Source organism: Gymnodraco acuticeps, unplaced genomic scaffold, assembly GCF_902827175.1.
Source record: "Gymnodraco acuticeps unplaced genomic scaffold, fGymAcu1.1, whole genome shotgun sequence".
NCBI classification, from domain to species: domain Eukaryota; kingdom Metazoa; phylum Chordata; class Actinopteri; order Perciformes; family Bathydraconidae; genus Gymnodraco; species Gymnodraco acuticeps.
This window is the reverse complement of record NW_022990107.1, coordinates 224,700-248,738: the sequence shown is the minus strand read 5'-3', so window position 1 is coordinate 248,738 and position 24,039 is coordinate 224,700. Positions and strand designations below refer to the sequence as shown.

Genomic DNA, 24,039 nt, shown 5'->3' with positions numbered 1-24,039 from the left:
TTTTGAGGTATGTGCACTTGTGCTTTGTACTTCTACTCAACAAAATGGTGGCACATATTGTATTTGTGTAATATATTACATCTCTTTGACAATGTATTAATCCCCCCAAAAAGCAAAGGGGGGGGGGGGGGGCATCTATGTTTTGTTTATCATCAAAAATAGATGATAATGAAACAATATTAAACCAATTGAAAAATATAATAATGTACAAATAATAACACAGCTTTATTTATAAATATATACAGTGACATGATCCATGATAAGGGATACCCAACATTCTAATTCAGACACTTTTAAGCATTATACTTCAACAATACATTATTATTATTATTATTATTTATTGATTTCATGTATTATTCTTTTTCTTTGTTGTTTTGTTAAGTTAAGTAATTATTCGACCACTACTTGTATCTTATTTGAGGACGGTCAACGTTATAGCCAGAATTAATTTATCAGTTTAGTTCAGACTCAAATTAAAGATTTAAAAAGAAACATACAAAAAAAGACAAAGATAATAACAAATATGTTGCATTTCCTTATCTAATCAAATAGCAGTAGTTTCATCACATTGTCTAAAAGAATAAAGAAATGATAAAGAAATCTGAAGCTGTGAATCATCAGATTTTGCTCCTCATTAGTGGGCGGGGCTTAGCGGGTCACGTGATCTGACTGTTGAAGCAGCGATGGAGAGAAGCTAAGGAAGGTGAGCCGTTTCCACCCTTATTTCTCCGTGTTTTTGTCATTAATTATGACTAGACAATGCCGTATTCTCTGTATAAACTCCCTTAATTATAGACTATCTATGTCAATTGGAGGATTTGTGGGAGAATTATATTTAAGCTAGGGAAACGTATTTGATGTTGTGGCTAACTGCTAGCTAATGTTAGCTGTCAGAGACTACTTCCTGTCTGAATGCTGAACCAAATACACACATATTTTAGCTCTTTTTGACTGTTTTACTGCACTTTAACTATAATTTCCTGGTTTTAAAACTCGTCAAATCATCTAATGGTGCCATTTTATTCTAGAGCATCACCTGATTCAATGCTTTTTATGGGTGGGGGTGATGTTATTGGTCTTTATTAATCAATAAACATGTATATCAAAAGGTTATTCTCACTAAGAGAAGAGATGATTTATGCCATGTTTAGCTATTTGCTGATTTTTTTGCATTTGTTCATTTAGAATATAGTTGATAACGTTTGCCACAATGAAGTATACTTGCAATTATGGGAATAATAAAGGTTTGCAATAAGGGAGAAGTGTTAATTGAAACCCTCCCTTTCTCATTATCCTGCTTTACAATTGTCATGAACTTTATACATTAAAGGGATTTATAATAACAGGAGGTGAACACCGACCTCGTGAGGGACAGCCCTGCAGGTTTAATAACAGACAAACAAACAAGGGATTACAATAGTTTGGTCTGAAACAGTGACACACAGTTGATCTAGAGTTTATTCACAACATTTCTAAACTACATATTCATTTAAATTGTCCTGTCATTTAGGTAAATGTTCTTTACAAATTCTCTGTCTTGTATATCTTAGGCATTTACTGTCGTTTTAATGTCTATTTGCCCGTTTTGAATGCGCTTTATTTTTGTAATGCAATTTAAACTGCATATCTTTTATGAAAAGTGCAAAGACATTATTTTTATTATAATTATTAGTGCTTTTAGGTATAACACCAGTGTTTCCCACAGATCTGAAATATACTTGGGCGGGTGGTGGCAGCGGGCGGAGGGGGGGGGGGGGGTGCGCAAAAAAAAAAAAAAAAAGTTTTCATTTTGTATAATCATTTTGCGTAAAGATGGCACTCAAGGGCACACTAGTGGTGGTGTTCCTGGCGGGATTTGAACTCAGCCTTCCGATCTTCAGCCCACCTCACTATCCATTAGATCAATCACTACCCTCTCAAATGGAAATATGTGTTTACATAAATGGTGACCACACTGTTTGAGACCCACTGAGAACTTAAACTAAGTTAACTATCTAAACACTCAGAGATTCCTTTACCTCACCTGAGCTGAGGTTATCCCGAGCTTGAATGACACACAGAGACCAATCAAGGGCTTTGATTTATGATCTCTATGACAGTGGCCATGTTGGCAGGCCACATCATGTAGACAGCCAGTCACCCTGTGTGAGACAGGCCACTTAACGAGGCGAGATCAGAGCAAGGGAGCGAGGGATCATTGTCCACAAGTTAATCGATCGCAGATGGCGTGGTGGTCACGGACGAATAAAAAAAAAAAAAAAAATTATAAAAATAAATAAAAAATAAAAAATTGGTCGCGAAATATACTTGGGCGGCCGTTAATATACCTGGGCGGCCCGCCCAAGTATAGTCTATGTGTGGGACACCCTGAACACTGCAACATCTAAAACTGCAGAGCTGTTCAACTCTTAATTTACACATACAGTACTTTTTAATGTTTATATTGTGTGAAATCCACCTACGGAAACAAATAAATAACCTGAACCTGCGGCTGTTTTTTTTGTATATATAATATAATTCATAATTCATTTAGTTTTTTTAATTGTGTTAAGAAAAGGAAGCAGTCAATAACATGTTATTTCACCGGGATGATAAGACAGAACAGATAAACCATAGATATTCAGAAAAATTAACCATATTAAAAAAACAACACTTTTTTTATATATCTTTTACTGTGTTTCTGTAAATTCCTTGCATGTGGACCCACGGCCCAATCAGAAACGTTGCTATCAGAAACAATGCCCGACTGTTTTGGACGTAATATGGTCGGTGTTTACATTAGCATCGCTAACACTCAGAGCTAACCTGTACTGGAGAGCATGTGTGTGAAGAAGCAGGAAGTAAAAAGGAACTCACCTTGTGGTATAACCGGCAAGAGAGAAAGCCTTTGAGCTCCAAACTGTTTCAGAAAGAATCCTTGATAATCCATGATATGGCGTTTCATCACGGCAGCATTTAGTTTAGACAGTAGCTGCCGGGTCCCGCATGAGCTCAGACCCCTCCTTTTTTTAATTTATCAATTTCTTTATTTTTTAAAGCTTTATACCAAAATCATCACTTTTGAAACAGGAAGTGAAATAGAGGGATATGAGGCACGGCTAGAATGGGTGATCTGTTTGGTATTTTGAGCAAAACACTTCATAGACATGCTTTTATATATTTTCATATATCTGAGACCTATGCCTACAAATAGCATGATAGGTGACTTTTAATCAGTACATCCAATTCTGATTAAAGTTGCTATAAAATCTAAGTATTGATTGTTTTGTGACAGGGATCTGCGCTGGCAGTGGACTCCTCTCTTCACAGATTGCTTGTGGAATGGCAGCAGTTTGGCAGCAGGTTTTGGCAGTGGACGCAAGGTGAGACTCCATCATGCTTTCAATACTCCACACTGATGAAGAGAGACAATCAGACGTGTACAGACAGAGGGATCGAAATACCGTTTCCCACAATCCAGAATACAAATATATATAAAAATATGTATAAAATATCCTTGTGAGTCACCGTGTGTGTGTGTGTCTTCCTTCCCTCTCTGCAGGTACAATGCTTACCGCACGCCTACGTTCCCCCAGTTCCGAACTCAGTACATCCGGCGCCGCAGCCAGCTGCTCAGGGAGAACGCCAAGTGTGGCTTTGAGCCGGGTCTGCGCAGGCAGTACCTGAGGCTGCGCAGTCAGCTGCTGGCCCTGCGCTACGGGCCGCTGTCCGAGCAGAGCAGCTTCAGGGCCAGCAGTGTGCGCAGCTCCCGCACCACACTGGACCGCATGGAGGTCAGACCCAGAGAAACAGACAGGCAGAGGAGGCACAATAGCAGGAGGAAGGGGGGGTAGTCTGTAGTCATTTGGAAAAGGAGATATTTAAAGTATCTGGAAATATAGGACTCAACATATGAGAGCCATCTGGAAGGCCAGTATGGAGCGGGTTTCCTGCCAAAACGTAATAAGTGCGCTACGATTCACTAACACACACAGTGTGGGTTGCAAATACTGAACAATTTCCAAATCAAGGAATCAAGGAAGTACTCAGTAACTCTTCCAAACACCATTGCCCTAACTTTCCTTTAATGTATTACATTTTACTCAACCTAATCTCTAGTCTACTTGTTTTTTAAATCATGGTCTCATCTAGAGTATAATAGACAATAAGGTGCCTAAGGGAGTTTAGAACATTTTGAAGCACTTTAAGTAAAGAAATATTGTGCCGCAAGTCAACATGTGAATCTGTATTTAGTTGCAAACCAAGGTGTGTTTGTTAGTGATTCGTAGGGTGTTTGTAAAACATGTTTTGTTTGTTTTTGCAGGGAATGAGCTCACTTTTTAGTTTCCATGAATCAGCAGCAAGCAACACTTTTGTTGCCGTTCACATTGAAGCTGAGCAGCTTAGTTGAAATGGCTGGAATTGCCCTCTATTTAATACCATCTAGTTAAAAATGCATGATATTTAATGCACATTTTCAGAATGATTGTGTTTTTTTTGTTGGTGTTTATTTGCACTGACTCCTACGAGGTTCTCCCTCCTCCTCCTGCAGGACTTTGAGGAGGACCCCCGCTCTCAAGGAGCCCGAGGCCACCGCCGGTCCGTCAGCAGAGGATCCTACCAGATACAGGCCCAGATGAACAGAGTCGTGTACGACGAGAGGTAAACGCAGAGTTCAGCTGCTGTCTCATCTAGTTCTTTTGTGATCACATTTGTATTGATTAATACACAACATGTACAACCAAAAGCACAACCTTTCTTCTTTTTTTAGATACAATTACTAGAAGTAGATGAGAAAAAGAAAAATTAGACAACAGCAATTACTTCCAAAATATACAAAATGCAGAATACATATGTAAGCTATAAATAATAACAATAATACAGACACACAGAAATAAAATAAAACAAACCCAACCCTCCCTCCTAGACATATACACACACACACACACACACACACACACACACACACACACACACACACACACACACACACACACACACACACACACACACACACACACACACACACACACAGGGTGTTCGCTGTCAGCGCTATCAGACAGGAGTGTATACCATCACTAACAAGCTTCTGTCTCAGGTCCTTTAGCATTTTACTGTCAGAACCAGAATCCCTCTATTCGTCGCACAAAGGGAAAATGTACATTTGTTACAGCAGAAAAAGAGCCAAAGGCTGCTTAATGTTACCGAAGCATGCAAAGAAAAACTATTAAAGATAAAAAAAATACACAATTTACAAAATACACATCCTCTAAGAGTTCTGAGAGATTTAGCAGCCAGGTCTATATTGCAGTTATTAACGGCATATATATATATTGCACATCATTTATATTTAACAACAAGGGCTGTTATAGTATTGGTGTGTGTGTGTGTGTTGTGTGTGTGTGTGTGTGTGTGTGTGTGTGTGTGTGTGTGTGTGTGTGTGTGTGTGTGTGTGTGTGTGTGTGTGTGTGTGTGTGTGTTGTGTGTGTGTGGTGATGTGTGTGTGTGTGTGTGTGTGTGTGTGTGTGTGTGTGTGTGTGTGTGTGTGTGTGTGTGTGTGTGTGTGTGTGTGTGTGTGTGTGTGTGGTGTGTGTGTGTTGTGGTTGTGTGTGTGTGTGTGTGTGTGTGTGTGATGGGTGTGTGTGTGTGGTGTGTGTGTGTGTGTGTGTGTGTGTGTGTGTGTGTGTGTGGGGGTCTCGCAGGGGCTGTGGTGGTTATATGGTCTTCATTTGATTTGTCCTTTGAGCTGTTGTGTTTATTTGGATTTGCTGGCTGTAATTATGGTTTGGCTGCACTTAGTCATCATCAAAATCTCTTATATTTATTTTTTAAGCTGAGCCATGTCTCGAGTACTAAACCTTAGTAACACAAACACTTGTGAAGTGAATTTCTAAGGAAGTTAAGTAGTCAGATTTAAGTATCTACTGTCGTAAGCCAAGCTTTTCCCAATCAACTCAAATTCTCTAATCAAGCACAGAGCACTGTCAGCTAGATTGTATTCTATTCTTTTAATAAATGGTGTTTATTTAAGATAAGATAAGATAAGAGGTACTTTAATGATCCCAAATTGGGACATTTTTGCGTTGCAGCAGCATAAAAAACCACAAAAACAAGGCATTGCACATAAGTAGAAATTAAAGAGTAGAAATAAACAATACCTGAATTTAAACAACTCAAAAAAACAATACTAGAATTAAAACATTAAAAAAACACTAGAATTTAAACATCTCAATTTCACTTCATTTTATTCCCTGCAGGCCTCCGGGCAGCCTGGTGCCGACCTCGGTGGCGGAGGCCAGCCGGGCGATGGCCGGAGACACGACTCTGAGTGAAAACTACGCCTTCGCTGGCATGCACCACATCTTCGACCAACATGTAGACTCTGCTGGTAAGTTGAACTTTATTTTCGTACATTAAAGGTGAGGTTTATTTAGCAAAAGATAATGGTTTCATTCCCCGTCAGAAACAGCTGTCAAACAGCAAGGAAAACCGGTGACAATAATCTACTAAGTAATCCTTTCTGTTTCTCCAAACTGCATTTACTGTACCTCATACAACCCCACATTATAACATCTCTTTGAAGTAGTCAATATACTTCTATTTTGGGTCACTTTTAGAATTGCTCTATGGACTGCAACGACACTTGCTATACATCTGTATAAATGTGACAAATCACTTTTACAAAGATTACCTCATACATCCCTCCTTAAAACCGAAACCACGCATTTCCTCCTTTATTTCCCTCTTCCAATGCAAAACAAATCAATACAAAGGAGCTTTATTGACATCAAAAGCATAGCATCGCCAAAGCGTACTGCACAAGGCGTTACAACAACATGTCAATGATAAGATAAGAAGTACTTTATTGATCCCAATTTGGGACATTTTTGTGTTGCAAAAAATATAAAGACTAGAAATAAATATTCCAAAATGTAAACATTTCAATAGAAATAAGCATTAAAAAAAGAAAGTAGAAAATATACATGTTGAATTACAAATGTACAGTCACAAAATATAAAGCAAGTTATTATATATACGTATATATATATATATATATCCGGCACAACAGCAAACACCAAAACATACATGCCAACAACAACGTGCAAATTAAAGGTCAAAGAAAGTGTGTGTGTGTGTGTGTGTGTGTGTGTGTGTGTGTGTGTGTGTGTGTGTGTGTGTGTGTGTGGTGTGTGTGTGTGTGTGTGTGTGTGTGTTGTGTGTGTGTGTGTGTGTGTGTGTGTGTGTGTGTGTGTGTGTGTGTGTGTGTGTGTGTGTGTGTGTGTGTGTGGTGTGTGTGTGTGTGTGTGTGTGTGTGTGTGTGTGTGTGTGTGTGTGTGGTGTGTGTGTGTGTGTGTGTGTGTGTGTGTGTGTGTGTGTGTGTGTGTGTGTGTGTGTGTGTGTGTGTGTGTGTGTGTGTGTACATGGTAGGGCTGCTCGATTATGGCAAAAATCATAATCTCGATTATTTGGGTCAATAATTGTAATTGCGATTATTAAATGCGATTATTTATTGGAGAATGTGTTTTTGAACGGTATGTTTTTAACAGTTGATTACCCTGAACTTTAAGTATAATTCAACTGAAAAACCAACAAAAAATTATTTATTTTAAAAAATCGTTTTATTTCGAATACGTTGTTTTCGTAATCGTTGCAAGCCATAATCGCGATTAAAATACAATTAATTGAGCAGCCCTAGATGGTATGATTCTGTGACTGTGATAGAGTCATATCCAGGATGCAGTCAGGAAACTCTGGCAGGTGTGTAGGTGGGGTTAAAATGAGGTAGGGTCGGTGCAAAAGTGGTGTAAGTAGAGGGTTAGAAAGTTGGGAAAGACTTGTCAAAACTGGCACAATATGACCGGTTTGTCACAATGTCTTGTTAATATCAATGTATCAAGGTAAAGTGTGTTTATTTTAGGCACATTCAAAAATGACTTGGACTTGCCTCCTTGTGATTTACACTCTGTCAGTGTGTGTGTGTGTGTGTGTGTGTGTGTGTGTGTGTGTGTGTGTGTGTGTGTGTGTGTGTGTGTGTCCTAGCATTACTATACTTGTGGGGACCTAAATCTGTTTATATAGTCACGTGTGGGGACTCTCCTCCCTCATGGGGACAAAATGGAGGTCCCCATGAGGGGAATCATTAATTTTAGGGTGAAGACTTGGTTAGGGTTAGGCATGTGTTGGTTATGGTTAAGGTTAGGATAAGTCTCCTGGAAATGCATGTAAGTCAATGTAATGTCCCCTGAAGTGATGTATACATGGTGTGTGTTTGTGTGTGTGTATGCAAAAGTTGGAGGAGAATTACCTCATACATCCCTCCCAGGGTGTCCGCGGGGTCTTAAAAGTTGATCAATCAATTTAGCGAAAATTAAGGCTATTAAAAAGCATTAAAAAGTATTAAACAGCATTTTCCAAGGTATTACATTTTGTAGCTTAAGATAAGATAAGATAGAGCTTTATTGTCTCCCTTAGGAGAAATTTGTCTTGGGCATCGAGATAAACAAACATTCTCTCCCGATCCCGAGTCGCGTGCAGTGCCGTGCCTCTTCCTATTCCAATTCCAGCTTGTTTTCAATAAGAATATAAATTGTCCAAAGAGGTTGCATTCTACAGTCTGCCTGAATGTAATCATTGCGTAGGTGTGTAGTGTGATTCTGTGTAGTTTATTGATGGCATCCCGTTGGGTTTGACGTCATCTGAACAGGACATCGCACGCTCACTGCTTGATAGCGCGGAGGTCCGTTTACGCCGGTTGTTAAACAGCATCGTTATGGGGAAATGCAAGTCTGCGTCCAAATGGTTGGAAGATAAGGAGGAAGGACAATCAATACTGTATATAGTCAATGTGAGGTAAAGTGTGTCGCCAAGGTAACCGGTTAGAACTTGAAGTGTTGATGAGGTCTTAAAATGTATGGAAAGGGTCTTAAAAGGAATTACATTTGACTTCAGGATTCCTGCATATACCCTGCCTCCTTAAAACCCAAACTACGCATTTAATGTCCTCCTTTAGAGGGTTAGGGTTTCTTTTTAGATTATCATTTTCCAAAGGGGGGTTCGTTTAGCATGAAACACTTGAAGTAACTAAAGGACAAGTTAAACAAGAAAGTAGAAAGAAAGGGAGGTGATAGAAAACAATTTCTGCTAAACAGTGAGCATTGATTGAGAGTCAGAGCTAAACATTTCAGATGTGTGTATCTCACACGGCACTGTCCCTTTAATTCATGTATCTTTGTTATTCATGTTTTATTATCTTTGCTTTTAGAGGAGTGTTTTTAAATGTCATTTTATAATATGTTTCTTAATGCTCTTAATGTCTTTCATTTTTGTAAAGCACTTTGAATTGCCTTGTGTTGAAATGTGCTGTATAAATAAACTTGCCTTGCCTTTATTTCCACTTAAAAAGCATAGCATCGCCAAAGCGTGTCGCACAATGCGTTACAACAACATGTCAACGATATATGTGGCACAACAGCAAACACCACCAATGTGCAAATTAGTGTGTGTGTGTTTGTGCGCATTGTCACTCAATTCTCTTTCTTCTTCCCCCAGTCCCCCGGCTGCAGTTTGCCAACGACGATAAGCACCTGCTGGCCTGCTGCTCTCTGGACGGGACGCTGTCCATCATGACGCTGTCCCCGTCCCCCCCCCAGCGTGAAGGTGACCCTGAAAGGTCACGCGGGTCCCGTCACAGACTTCGCCTGGTCCCTGAGCAACGACATCATCGTGTCCACGTCTCTGGACGGGACGCTGCGGATCTGGAACAACGGGAGAACGGGGCGCTGCATCCGAGAGGTCCGAGACCCCGAGTCCAGCGAGCTGCTGTTGCTGCACCTTCCAGCCCATGAACAACAACCTGACCGTGGTGAGAGATTCGTTACTCTATTATCAATGTGTTTAAGATAAGATGTATTTATTTATATATAAGTTTATCCACTCATGGCAATTATTATAAAACTAAATCTGTACACTTTACGTCGTTTTTGTAGCTCATGATGGAAAGGAGCAGGGAGAAGATAATCTTATTTACCTGCCCCTTTTTCTTTCGAACTTTTTCTTTGTCCTTCACAGAGATAACCTAAATAGGACATACATGGAGATGCTTACATAACTGCAGGGTTAATCATTCATGCCCTCCTTGGACACCAAAAAGACATACAATTGATTGATGCTATCGATTTTCGTATTGTGCAAACATTATCAACATATTACAGACATTTACCTGCCCCTTTTAATTAAGTAAAAATACAAATCGATGGAGATATTTAAAGATAAGATATGCTTTACCAATCCCAATACGGGAAAAATATTTCTGCAAATGTAGATATTTTATTTCAGTACATTTTAATTAAAAGGATCTGAATACTTTGTCCAACCCTGCTAGAAATCAACCACAAGTCATTCATGATTTTTGTTGCTTTTATTTCCTCTTTTCAACATTCTCTACATTCTTTAAATGAACGAATGACCCTGCATCTCATTTTCTCATTGTCTCATTTGTGTGAATGACGTACAGGCAGTGGTGTAACTATCGACGGTGCAGCCCATGCAAAAAAATATAAAAAATGTGGGGCCCCAATGGCATTGAACGGTTCACGCAGTCTTCAAAGTAACCAAGCAACCTACATTAATTTGTAATCTGTCTGTCCAATGACCTTGCTCCCTTTCATGTCATGTGATTGCGTGACGAGCGATCCGTTTAATCAACCTGTGCTGTAGCTAGCAGCAGCAAGTTCGGCAGCATTATAAAAAATGTAATAGCTTGCATTTATAATGTACAGCAAACCAAAGCACAAGAGCGGCGCTCAAAGAGAAAGGACAAGAGAGAGTGTATGTCCGTGCGTGTGTGAGTGCATCGGCGTGTGCTTATGTTTGGGGCGATGGGGGGGGGGGGGGGGCCCAAAACAATATTTGCACCGGGGCCAATCACAACTTTGTTACGCCACTGCGTACAGGGGTTTTTTCTCTGAAAATATAGTACGAGGGCGCTCACGTCACTTCCGGACAGAATTACGGCCCGTCTTAAAGCTGCTGAGTCATATATTGCATCTCAAACCACAAATAAATCCAGAGTTACGGTTTCTTTACTTCCTCTACAGAAAAAAGGACAGTAAAATAAACGACAAACCGACCGGACATCGACCCGATATTTTTTCGTAGCTCCGTAAAAACAAAGCTGTCTGACGCTCTATTTATCATCATATTTCTGGAGTAATTATACTGTTTTTGACGAACAGAACTATTGTTTTCTGGCATCACTTGAACATTTTACGGGGGGGGGAATCTGCATTTTGGTATGAGGGCGTACGCTGAGACCCTGTTACTTGGTTTAAAACAAAACCCTGACGTTTATTCACAACACAGTAATGCATGCAGAGGTAAAGCTTTTCACGTCCCTCCCGACAGCTGAATGCATGCAATATGTACGCAGAAATCCATTCAGATTTACAATAGAATGTCGAATAGCGAAACAAAAGTGCTAAATGTCGAGGATAATGAAGTTGCTTTTCCAATGACGAACACTTAAACTGATGAGCAGGATGTGAACTGAAAGCCGTGCGCAGCAGTGTCCATTTACGGCTCATTAAACGGAACATGAGGGAGATGGATTTTAGTTTTTAACCGACACAGCAAGCAGTAATATTAGAGAGGAAGAAATGTGGATTCCTGATTTGTTGAGATTTAACAGTTTTTATCTGCCTGAACAGAAGATGCCACTTCAATCAGGAGAGACGGTTTTGATGTAAGAGTACATATTTATTGCCAGGAATACGCAAATGAATGTAATGGGGTTTTGGCGAGTAGGCCCCGTTGTGAAGGAGTATCATTCGGGAGGGGAGAACCGATCCGATGAAACCCCCCGGGGTCTAGACCCTGGTGGTGGTGAATGGATGGTTGGGTTCGGTCTGAAGGGGAGGGGCTTAGCTTGACCCTGGTGGTGGTGAATGGATGGTTGGGTTCGGTCTGAAGGGGAGGGGCTTAGCTTGACCCTGATGGTGGTGAATGGATAGTTGGGTCGGTCTGAAGGGGAGGGGCTTAGCTTGACCCTGGTGGTGGTGAATGGATAGTTGGGTCGGTCTGAAGGGGAGGGGCTTAGCTTGACCTGGTGGTGGTAAATGGATGGTTGGGTTCGGTCTGAAGGGGAGGGGCTTAGCTTGACCCTGGTGGTGTGTGAATGGATAGTTGGGTCGGTCTGAAGGGGAGGGGCTTAGCTTGACCCTGGTGGCGGTGAATGGATGGTGGGTTCGGTCTGAAGGGGAGGGGGCTTAGCTTGACCCTGGTGGTGGTGAATGGATAGTTGGGTTCGGTCTGAAGGGGAGGGGCTTAGCTTGACCCTGGTGGTGGTGAATGGATAGTTGGGTCGGTCTGAAGGGGAGGGGCTTAGCTTGACCCTGGTGGTGGTGAATGGATAGTTGGGGTCGGTCTGAAGGGGAGGGGCTTAGCTTGAACCTGGACTCAGAGGGACAGGAGGTGAAGGGGGTGGAGGAGGGTTGCTTTGTGTCACCTGAAATGACAACTGACAGAGGGGAAGAGCTAGATTTAAAAAGGTTTTAGCGGAGCGCTATGATAGGCTTGTGGAGAATAGAGCGAAGTGATTGGTTTAAGCTGGGGAGTGACGCCCCGATCACTTATTGAGAGGAGAGAGAGTAGTGACATGGAAATAGTAAATGAATGAGTGGGGACGGTCTTCCTGGTTGAACTTGCGCTGAGCTTCATTTGATGCTTCCTGATGGATTTCAGAGTTAGACATAGGAGAGAACGATGAGACAGATATCTGTATAAACTGTGATTAATGCAAACTTCTAAATCATCCAGAAATTTCTCCTTTTTTTTAAATCATTCACAATTTAATAAAAAATCCATATAAAAAATATATTATAAATATATTAAATTGTATACATTATAATAGATTTGGTTTGTTACACATTTTTATCCTGTTGTTATTTATCTTAAATGTGTTGTGTGACGCGTTGCAGAGCTTCATATTCTATTGATGGGAAAATTGACCACCATTTTAATTTAACACCAACTTGATGATGTCTTTCTCTCTAAGCTTTCTATCAATAGTTTTCCAGCTCAATAATAAACACAGATGATGCTTGACAACACATTTTTTCAACATTTTCTTTATTTAACTAATTTAATATTAATACAGACATTGAATTAGTTAAAAAGCTTAAAAGCTTAGTTTATAAGGAAAATAACCCTCCTATCCGTCATTACATTTCAAGGTGTTGTTCAGAGGCCTAAAATATTTCCGCATTGTTAATGCACAATAACATTTGAGATATAATACACTAATCTCCAGATATTAAGGAGAGACAGAGATTTGTTCTGAAACCTGCAGAACACGATTTGTATAATCATGGGCGTAGACATGTCCCTCCCACTTTATATAATCCAGTTTGTGTCCCCCCCCACTTTTCAAAATCCCGTTTGTGTCCCCCCCACTTTTCAAAATCCCGTTTGTGTCCCCCCCCACTTTTCAAAATCCAGTTTGTGTCCCCCCCACTTTTCAAAATCCCGTTTGTGTCCCCCCATTTTCAAAATCCCGTTTGTGGTCCCCCCCCCACTCCACCTTTCAAAATCCCGTTTGGTGTCCCCCCCACTTTTCAAAAATCCCGTTGTGTCCCCCCCCAAAATCCCGTTTGGTCCCCCCCACTTTTCAAAATCCAGTTTGTGTCCCCCCACTTTTCAAAATCCGTTTGGGTCCCCCACTTTTCAAAAATCCCGTTTGTGTCCCCCCACTTTTCAAAATCCCGTTTGTGTCCCCCCCCACTTCTCAAATGTGTTTATTATTATGTTTTAAAGCTGTGTGTGTGTGGTGTGGTGTGTGTTGTGTGTGTGTGTGTGTGTGTGTGGTGTGTGTGTGTGTGGTGTGTGTGTGTGTGTGGTGTGGTGGTGTGTGTGTGGTGGGTGTGTGTGGTGTGTGGGTGTGTGTGTGTGTGTGGTGTGTGGGTGGGGTGTGTGTGTGTGTGTGTTGTGTGTGTGTGTTGTGTGTGGGTGTGTGTGTGTGTGGTGTGTGAGATATGTCCATCTATTTAATATAGTTGTTCAAAATAAGTTAAGAAATCATTCCACGTCAGTTACAAAAAGGGAGTGATTAGTAAAATATGCATAAATAAAAAGAAAGAATGCAGACTACGGTAAAATGACGATAGGAGAGAGGAGTTGATCAATTATGTGTTATTGGTTGTGAGCATATTCTAATGGTTTTTGGAGTATTGAAATATATACAGTTCTGTTTCATATGAGTGTTGAGAGCTGTATCCATCAGTGCACCAGATTGATGCCTTTTTAACTTAATTTGAAGGCAAACATCTTCTTCCTCATTATATACACTACACATTTCTTAGCACCATAGTCCCAATATCTTTGTAGAAAGGCAGGAAATGGAATTAAATCGAGAACATGTTTCATTGCGGAGGACCCCCTGTTTTGTGTCCCCCCCACTTCTCAAACCAAAGTTACACCCTTGTGTATAATACTAAATACACAATACTAAAAAAAATACTTCTAGTACGTCGACACGTATTTAGCATTTTACAAATATTGCATCTCTCTCAGATTAACCATAATGCATTGTAATCAATAACGATCTCATTAACAAAACAAGAGGACGTACAACATTCAGGAGAAGACAACATACAAACAACAAGCTACTTATTGTTCAGCCCCTGAGAGTTAGAGCTCAAATAAAATATTTAGTCTTTACCAAAATCTAGCTTTCTCTAGTCTCACTGCATCCTCACAATCAGTGCTTCCCCTGTCAGTGTATATATATATATTCTAATGAGTGCTGAACGTCCTCCTGCTGGCTCTGTGTTGCAGGTGGGGAACAGCAAGCATCACCTGCAGGTGGTGAACATCTCCACGGGGAAGAAGGTGAAGGGGGGGTGCAGCAAGCTGACGGGCCGCTGTGCTCTCGCTCTCCTTCGACGCTCCGGGGAGGGATCCTGTGGGCGGGAGACGACCGCGGGAGCATCTTCTCCTTCCTCTTCGACATGGCCACAGGTACGCAAGAAACACCTGGATGCAGCTCAATCAGGGAGGCAGAAGTCATCTACCATTGTATCAAAAAAGCCCCTCACCTTTTCACTTTAGCCTTCAATTCCTAATCCCCTAACCCCTCCCTCCCTCTTCCACCTAGCTGAGCGCTTTGAGCACCAGGAAAAGCGCTATATAAATAACATGTATTATTATTATCTCTAGTATCTCCAGTAAGCGCAATAAAGTGAAAACATGTACAAACAGTATTCTGCAGACTTACCAATAAAACCTTGTTCGCTAGTTCCTCTAAAAAAATCACCCCGTGATAATTGATACCTTTTTTTCAATGATAGTTTAAATAAATAAAAAAGAGAAATCCTTTAATATCGTCAATCAAATCACGATTGCAGTATTAGTAAAATAATAGCACTTATTCTTTTTTTCTAATTCAGCGAGATCTAGTCAGTAAGATGGGAAATATTATTTCTTACATTTGGTTGCAAGTGTTTTTAATGTCATATAACTGAGCTTGGGAATTAGTACTAGACAATATAAAATGTATTACATGTCTCTAATAATTAGCATTTGTTGCTAACTGCAGCATTTTGAATTTTTTTAATTTTATACTGATGTTCGTTAACTTGCAATGTATCTTCAAATAGAATACTTTAAAAAAACGAAAGGGTCTTCATCAAGATGCCCTAGCCATCAAGATATTATTTAATGAGTCTTAATTTTAGTTGCATGTGTTTTTAATGTCTTATAACGGAGTACAATTCCCTTGCGATTGGTACGAGACGATAAATAATTGATTATAATATACGGTTGTAAAATAGCGTCTTTTGATCTGATAATGATCTTCATTAACCAGTACCAGTTTGTATCAGACATAATAATCGCAATCAGTTATTTCTTGCCAATTCCCCCTTGAGTCCTGCATGTCGGAGGTTGAGAGGATGGATGTGTCACTGCCGGTCTCTGCTGTTGCCCCCCCCTCCTACAGGGAAGCTGACCAAAGCCAAGCGTCTGGTGGTGAGCGAGGGCAGCTCCATCTGCAGCATCTCTGCTCGATCCTGGATCAGCCGCGAGGCCAGAGACCCCTCGCTGCTGATCAACGCCTGCGTCAACAAGCTGCTGCTCTACAGGTCAGTGTGGGGGGGGGAGCTGGTCATTAACTGTTCTGTCTATGCTAGGGCTTCAAATAATAATAATACATTTGATTTCTAAGTGCTTTTTCAGGTGCTTTACAGTGGTGAATAACAAATAACAAGTCATTTCATAGCAAATCATTTGAAGATGATATTCTAGGCTAACCGACTAATGGTTTTTGTCAGAAAATAGTCAAACAAATCCATACCTGTTCCTCAAATCAGTCCAAAACCCAGAGAAATTCACTCTAATGTGATTTAAAACAAGAAAATAATGTTTTTTTAAAGGTATTTTTGAGGCAGTCCTGCTTGGGCTACATAATGCAGCTAATGCTAACAGAGGTTGCGTTGAGTTACATTATGAGACGTTCAAGCTCTACTCAGTAAAAATGTGTATTGGGTCAATTATAGCATTACATGTAGATTTATGTGAGATACTGAAATAAATAATGTTGTTTCAAGGAGATGTTTTCAAAGCAATATAAAGAAGAAACTAACGAGGAAATTGTATTGTTTTTATTTATTTGTTACTTTTTTTTGTTTGTAACTTCACATGTTTTTTATAAATATTAATTATTGTATTTAATTTTTTTACTGCACATTCCTACTTTAACTTCTTATGTCTGTATAAAATTTTATTATTTATTTATTTTGAAAATTGAACACAATGTCCAATTTTGCCCTGAATAAATACATTTGATTCTAAATTACGACGATGGGTTGTTTACTTTTCTAACAAAAACCAGTATGCAAAATGTTAATAAAGGAGTGTATGTTAAAGTACATGGGATTAACTGTATTGTAGTTTTCACAGTAGTATCGAAATTGTATAAAAACTTGTAAAATGTCACTGGTTTTAGTGTGTACGACTAAATATCTGGTATCGTGACGTCCCTACCTGATAATATAAAGCCTTCTTCATCGGTGCATCTTCACTCCGAAGGTAAGATTTAGTAGGGCTGGGAATCACCAGGCTCCCCACGATACGATACTATCATGATACTTAAGCCACGATACGATAGTACTGCGATGCTACGATATGCTAAGTATTGCGATACGATATATTGTGATATTGCAAATCACATGGCTCATGTCCGTCTTCCCTTCTTAGTTAAAAAATGTATTTGCAATATGAATAGATTCAAGATATTTATTGTCATATGCACAGTAAACAGACAGTTACACCGTACAATGAAAATCAAGTAAAATACAGGAATATGAGAATAAATAAATACTTTTAAGTTTGGCACACGGCAACAGCAGCATAAAAGGGCACATAAGTAGCAGCAGTTTAAAAGATATTTAAATAGTTGTATCGCACATGGTTCACAGTGTATAAAATATTGCACGGCAGACAACAAGTGCACTATGCATTGTTAAAGTAGGTAGTGCAAATGGTGAGTGTCAGTGTGTCTGTCAGCACTCACAGTTCAATCAGTGTGTTTGTGTGGGGGGGGGGGGTAGTTTAAATAGTTTATGTAAATAACCCAATTTGTGTTCTTTGAAGCTGAAAAGGAGATGGCATTGTTTTTGTTACTTTCATTGCATGCATGTCTTAAAGTAACTTCCTGTTTCATATAGACGAGCTTTTATTTTGAATGGACTTTTTTTGCGCTATTAGCAGGAAGTTCCCGAAGCAAAAACTTGATGGAGATAAAGTACAGATATACGGCGACATCAAAAGATAAAGTTTACATTTAAGTGTTAGCAAGGTTAGTGTTAGCTGTAATGTAAAAATGTGCTTTGTGTCTTAATTAGTTTATAAACTGTATTATAACTTTGCTAACTATTTGACTACGTGACACTGAGTCCCTCACAGTCTTTCAGTCCCGCCTCAAAACACATCTTTTCAACTCTGTCTACCCATAAGCCCCCCCCCTCTCAATCCTCTTGACTGCCTTTTTATTTTTGTATTTTACTATACTTACTTGTTTGCCTGTTCTTGTTTGTCTACCCTCCCTCATACTGTAAAGCGTCTTTGAGTTGTGAAAAGCGCTATATAACTAAAATGCATTATTATTATTATTTGAAGTTCACTTGTCTAATGGTATTCTAAAGTTAATGCTCATATGGGCAACTCAGTCTGCACTCAGTGTTATAGTCACGAAATTAATCTATTGATTCGTGTTCACCAACACGATTTCGCATTTTCTTTCTTGTCAGACAGAACGATTTTAAAAGCAATGTATTTATATTGGTAGTATTGTTTCGTGCCTGCACCAAATAATAACAACTTAGAAGGAAAAACAGATTTAAAAAATACAGTATTCTGAGGCTCTGAGCCGTTTCTTTTCCTTCGTGGACGGCAAAAAAACTCCGACATATACAATTTAAAATAAAAGGCTTAGGGTAAGATATTGAGTAAGAACATGTTTTTTATGAACCACGCAGCTTCCGGTCTTCCAAGACCCGAACGGGACAAAAAGACGTGGTGCAGGCACGAAACACAGTACCATACATTGCTTTTAAAATCGTTCTGTGTGACACGAAAAAAAATGCGGAAATCGCGTTGGTGAACACGAATCAATAGATCAAATTAATTTCGTGACTATAACACAAAGTGCCGTGAGCCTGGGTTGCATATGGATTTAGCTTAAATGTATTTGTTGTTTTTTAGTCTTTGTGTAGCTCTCACGTTGGTTTTTGGATTTTTCAATAAATTAGAACCATCAGTCAAGCGTACGACCGTCTTTCAGAGGGATATGCTACAGTTTATATAATCAAATATCGATTCTTGGCGTCCGTGTATCGATACAATATCGCCACGCAAAGTATCGCGATTACTATACTGTATCGATTATTTCCCCCACCCCTAATATTTAATAATTTCCTTGATTTCTGATCAGTTTTTCCTCTTTGTGTCCGCAGGGTTGTGGGATAACGACGGCACTCTGCAGCTGAAGAGGAGCTCCCGATCCAGCACGGCTCGCAGCACGTCCACAGCATCTTCTGCCCCCTCATGTCCTTTCAGGGACAGGGGGCCTGCGTGGGTAAGAAGACCCTCTGAGCTCCAGATGTGATATAAGTATAAGACATTTACACCACAGCTTGTTATACGCTGCAGGAGGAGAAGATATGCAAAAGGAAAACCCTTAAAACCATAATTTAAGATAAGTTAAGAGGCACTTTATTGATCCCAAATTAGGAAATGTTTGCATTGCTGCAGCATAAAAAACAACAAAACAAGAAAAACTAGAAATGAAAGAGTAGAAATAAACAATACTAGAATTTAAACATCTCAAAATAGAAGTAAACAAACATTTAAGCAATTAAATATGTGTGTTTTTTAAGTGATTTTTACGACCTTTTGGGGCGGTTTTATCGGTTTTATCTACATAATACATGAAAGTAACACATGTGTCTCCTTCCGGGCAAAAGTACGGCTCCGCCCACTTTTGGGGGAAAACAAAGCTGTCATTTGAACGGCGGTCAATACAAATTCTGACGTTTTTGCCAATCCGATCAGAAATGTAAGAAAACCGTGGATTTTTCTGATCTTCAAAGAGCCCGACGGCCAGACAGGCAAACAATTACATTAAATCATTGGAAATCGACGATTGGGCTCGATATATGGTTAAATATAGCAGTAGGCGATCGATGTCCATAGATGAGAGTAACATCTACGGCACTTTACGGCCCCGCCCACTTTTGGGGAAACCATCGCTGTCATTTGAACGGCGATCGAGCCTGAAGCCACAGAGCTCTTCTTTTACTGTCCTTTCTTCTTAGAGGAAGTACAGAAACACTGAACTCTGGATTTGTTTTAATGTTTGAGGTGCAATAAACGACACAGCAGCTTGTTGGCATGATAACGCTATTATTTTCCACCTCGATCATGAGAGTAACAGCTGGCGAAACTACGGCCTCGCCTACTGATTTAAACCATATATCGAGCCCGATCGTCGATTTCAAATGATTGAATGTAATTGTTTGCCTGACTGGCCATCGTAACCGGGCTCTTTGAAGATCAGAAAATCCACGGTTTTCAAACATTTCTGATCGGATTGCCAAAAACTTCAGAATATGTATTGACCGCCATGTTGTTTTCCCCCAAAAGTGGGCGGGGCCGTAATATTCGTCCGGAAGTGACGTAGGTGTCACTCTCATCTATAGTCTAGTTGCCAGCAGTGTAAACCGGAATTGTTGAGTAATAATACAAATACATACGATTTTTTATAGCGCTTTTCCTAATGCTCCAAGGACACTTTACATAGAATCAGGAGCAGAACAACAACAACAACAACAATAACAACAAAAAGTTCCTAATTTAAGTGCGAAAGTAAAAAGTGTGGGTGGGTTGATGATAAATAAATTAAAAGCTAGAGTTGAGGACCCAAAGTTTTATGATAGAAATATATAGTAGGGTCCCCAGCACATAGAAACTGCCGGATGCTAACTTGTTAGTTACAAATTAGCATCAGTAGCATTATGCTAAAGTAGCAAAAAAAATATGCCGCTTTCTGGTTAACCTGTACTGTACATTTCTAACATAAAACTTTGGGGTACTGAACCTTTCCTGGTTCACTTTATGAGCTGGCAAATAAACTATAAAGGGATTTTGAATTTCATTGTAGTATATTTTTAAGGTGATTACTCTTCTCTTGAGGTCTATGAATGAAGAGTCCTCATATTTTATGATGTAGTTTTCCCCAAACATCAAGGCGACATACTTTTTCTGGTTATATAAATGTGATTCATGATGCAGTTAGAAAGCAGCTTAACGGTTTTTGTTTAAACAGGTGTGTTGTCTCCCTTTGTGGCAGCAAACGGTGTTATTGACGGCAGTGACAGTGGAGGTTTTATAACGGCTTAACTCACATATATGGTTTGAAGCAGAATATTCTGTTAGATAAAAGCCTCTTTTTTCCACAATAGTACTTAGCCACCACTGAAAATGAATTCTCCAAGTAATACAACACTTGTTATAAAAGTATAGCACAATTTGTGTCTGACATTTTGTACAAATGCCAACTAATATGAAAAGACCAAGGAAAAAGCACTCTAATGTTAACAAAGCTGGATAATTGTTCCTAGAGTTTAATCTTTTGTTTGCATGAGTCATATTCCACCCGACTCGACTTTCCTCACCTGTTGATTATTCTAACAATCAACCAGTCATTCTGCAGTCCGAGTCTCTCAGTGTTTAAATTATCAGCTTTATGGCGCCAGTCAACAGACACTCGTTAAAAATATAAAAACACTCAAGAGTCTTCAGTTAGCGATGTGTCGTTATTTCATTCTTACAAAAGAACTGAGGTCTACAACATAAAACAACACATTCATAAAAAAAAGGGCACAAAGAGACACCCGAGGAATGAATAGAAATGAAATGGTCGATTGTAAAAAACAACAATGCTGTCTATTGAAAAGATTACGGTCTTGAGAGTCCTCAGAAATTGCCTCATTTCTTAAAATAAATTATATTATTTTGTGTTAACTGTTTAAACTATCAAGAGGAACAAAGCACTTTTTCTTGCTTCATTTTGCATTAGTTTGCCGTCTCCCCCCTTTTTTAGGCCATTTGAACTTGGGGACACTTGGAATCAAAGTGATAGAAAAACACAATAAACTTTTTAAAAAAGCCCGTTCATTTAGATAAATATATAGATAGATATATACTTTATTGGTCCCAATTTAACCTTGAACAACCAATATATAGGTCTAACCCTAATATATATTAGTGCTGTTGTATAGTACTGTTTAAACATAAAGGTTTTAGACTTATTTCATAAATAGGCTACGAATTGTCATTTCAAAATTGTTTTCAGTATGGCCACACAATACATTTGATTATTTAAATATAATCAATAAAGTCTTGAAAAGAAACACTTTTAAAGGACACCTATCATGCAAAATGCACTTTTTTATGTCTTTTATACACAAACATGTGTCCCCGGTGTGTCAGGAACTCACGCAGCGTCAGAAAATAAAACCCCTCTCTCTTTTCCCTCGTACCCAAATCTCTAAAAACGGGGGGAACAACGAGCTGATCCAGATTTGCGTTCCGAAATGACATTATATCTGAAATGTGGACCCACGGCCCAATCAGAAACGTTGCTATCAGAAACAATGCCCGACTGTTTTCAGTATGTAGTGTCTCTACTTAAAGAGTCCTCATCCTGCTGATGTTCAGGTGTATATCAGTATGTAGTGTCTCTACTTTAAAGAGTCCTCTCCTGCTGATGTTCAGGTGTATACAGTATGTAGTGTCTCTACTTAAAGAGTCCTCTCCTGCTGATGTTCAGGTGTATATCAGTATATAGTGTCTCTACTTTAAAGAGTACTCTCCTGCTGATGTTCAGGTGTATATCAGTATGTAGTGTCTCTACTTTAAAGAGTACTCTCCTGCTGATGTTCAGGTGTATATCAGTATGTAGTGTCTCTACTTTAAAGAGTACTCCTGCCTGATGTTCAGGTGTATATCAGTATGTAGTGTCTCTACTTTAAAGAGTCCTCTCCTGCTGATGTCCAGGTGTATATCAGTATGTAGTGTCTCTACTTAAAGAGTCCTCTCCTGCTGTGTCAGGTGTATATCAGTATGTAGTGTCTCTACTTTAAAGAGTCCTCTCCTGCTGATGTTCAGGTGTATATCAGTATGTAGTGTCTCTACTTTAAAGAGTACTCTCCTGCTGATGTTGGGGTATATCAGTATGTAGTGTCTCTACTTTAAAGAGTCCTCTCCTGCTGATGTTCAGGTGTATATCAGTATGTAGTGTCTCTACAGTATGTAGTGTCTCTACTTTAAAGAGTCCTCTCCTGCTGATGTTCAGGTGTATATCAGTATGTAGTGTCTCTACTTTAAAGAGTCCTCTCCTGCTGATGTCCAGGTGTATATCAGTATGTAGTGTCTCTACTTTAAAGAGTCCTCTCCTGCTGATGTTCAGGTGTATATCGTATGTAATGTCTCTACTTTAAAGAGTCCTCTCTGCTGATGTCAGGTGTATATCAGTATGTAGTGTCTCTACTTTAAAGAGTCCTCTCCTGTGATGTTCAGGTGTATATCAGTATGTAGTGTCTCTACTTTAAAGAGTCCTCTCTGCTGATGTCCAGGTGTATATCAGTATGTAGTGTCTCTACTTTAAAGAGTCCTCTCCTGCTGATGTTCAGGTGTATCGGTATGTAGTGTCTCTACTTTAAAGAGTCTCCTGCTGATGTTCAGGTTGTATCAGTATGTAGTGTCTCTACTTTAAAGAGTACTCTCCTGCTGATGTTCAGGTGTATATCAGTATGTAGTGTCTCTACTTTAAAGAGTCCTCTCCTGCTGATGTTCAGGTCTATATCAGTATGTAGTGTCTCTACTTAAAGAGTCCTCTCCTGCTGATGTTCAGGTGTATATCAGTATGTAGTGTCTCTACTTTAAAGAGTCCTCTCCTGCTGATGTTCGGTGTATATCAGTATGTAGTGTCTCTACTTTAAAGAGTCCTCTCCTGCTGAGGTCAGGTGTATATCAGTATTAGTGCTCTACTTTAAAGAGTACTCCTGCTGATGTCAGGTGTATATCATATGTAGTGTCTCTACTTTAAAGAGTACTCTCCTGCTGATTCAGGTGTATATCAGTATGTAGTGTCTCTACTTTAAAGAGTACTCTCCTGCTGATGTTCGGTGTTATATCAGTATGTAGGTGTCTCTACTTTAAAGAGTCCTCTCCTGCTGATGTCCAAGGTGTATATCAGTAGTAGTGTCTCTACTTTAAAGAGTCCTCTCCTGCTGATGTCCAGGTGTATATCAGTATGTAGTTGTCTCTACTTTAAAGAGTCTCCTGCTGATGTCCAGGTGTATATCAGTATGTAGTGTCTCAACTTTAAAGAGTCCTCTCCTGCTGATGTCCAGGTGTATATCAGTATGTAGTGTCTCTACTTTAAAGAGTACTCTCCTGCTGATGTTCAGGTGTATATCAGTATGTAGTGCTCTACTTTAAAGAGTC

At 39.5% G+C, this 24,039-nt stretch overlaps 1 pseudogene; it reads left to right on the top strand.

Annotated features, from left to right (window-relative positions):
* The first annotated feature begins 588 nt into the window (after positions 1–588).
* LOC117546288 lies at positions 589–19,122 on the top strand (annotated as a pseudogene).
* Positions 19,123–24,039: the final 4,917 nt, after the last annotated feature.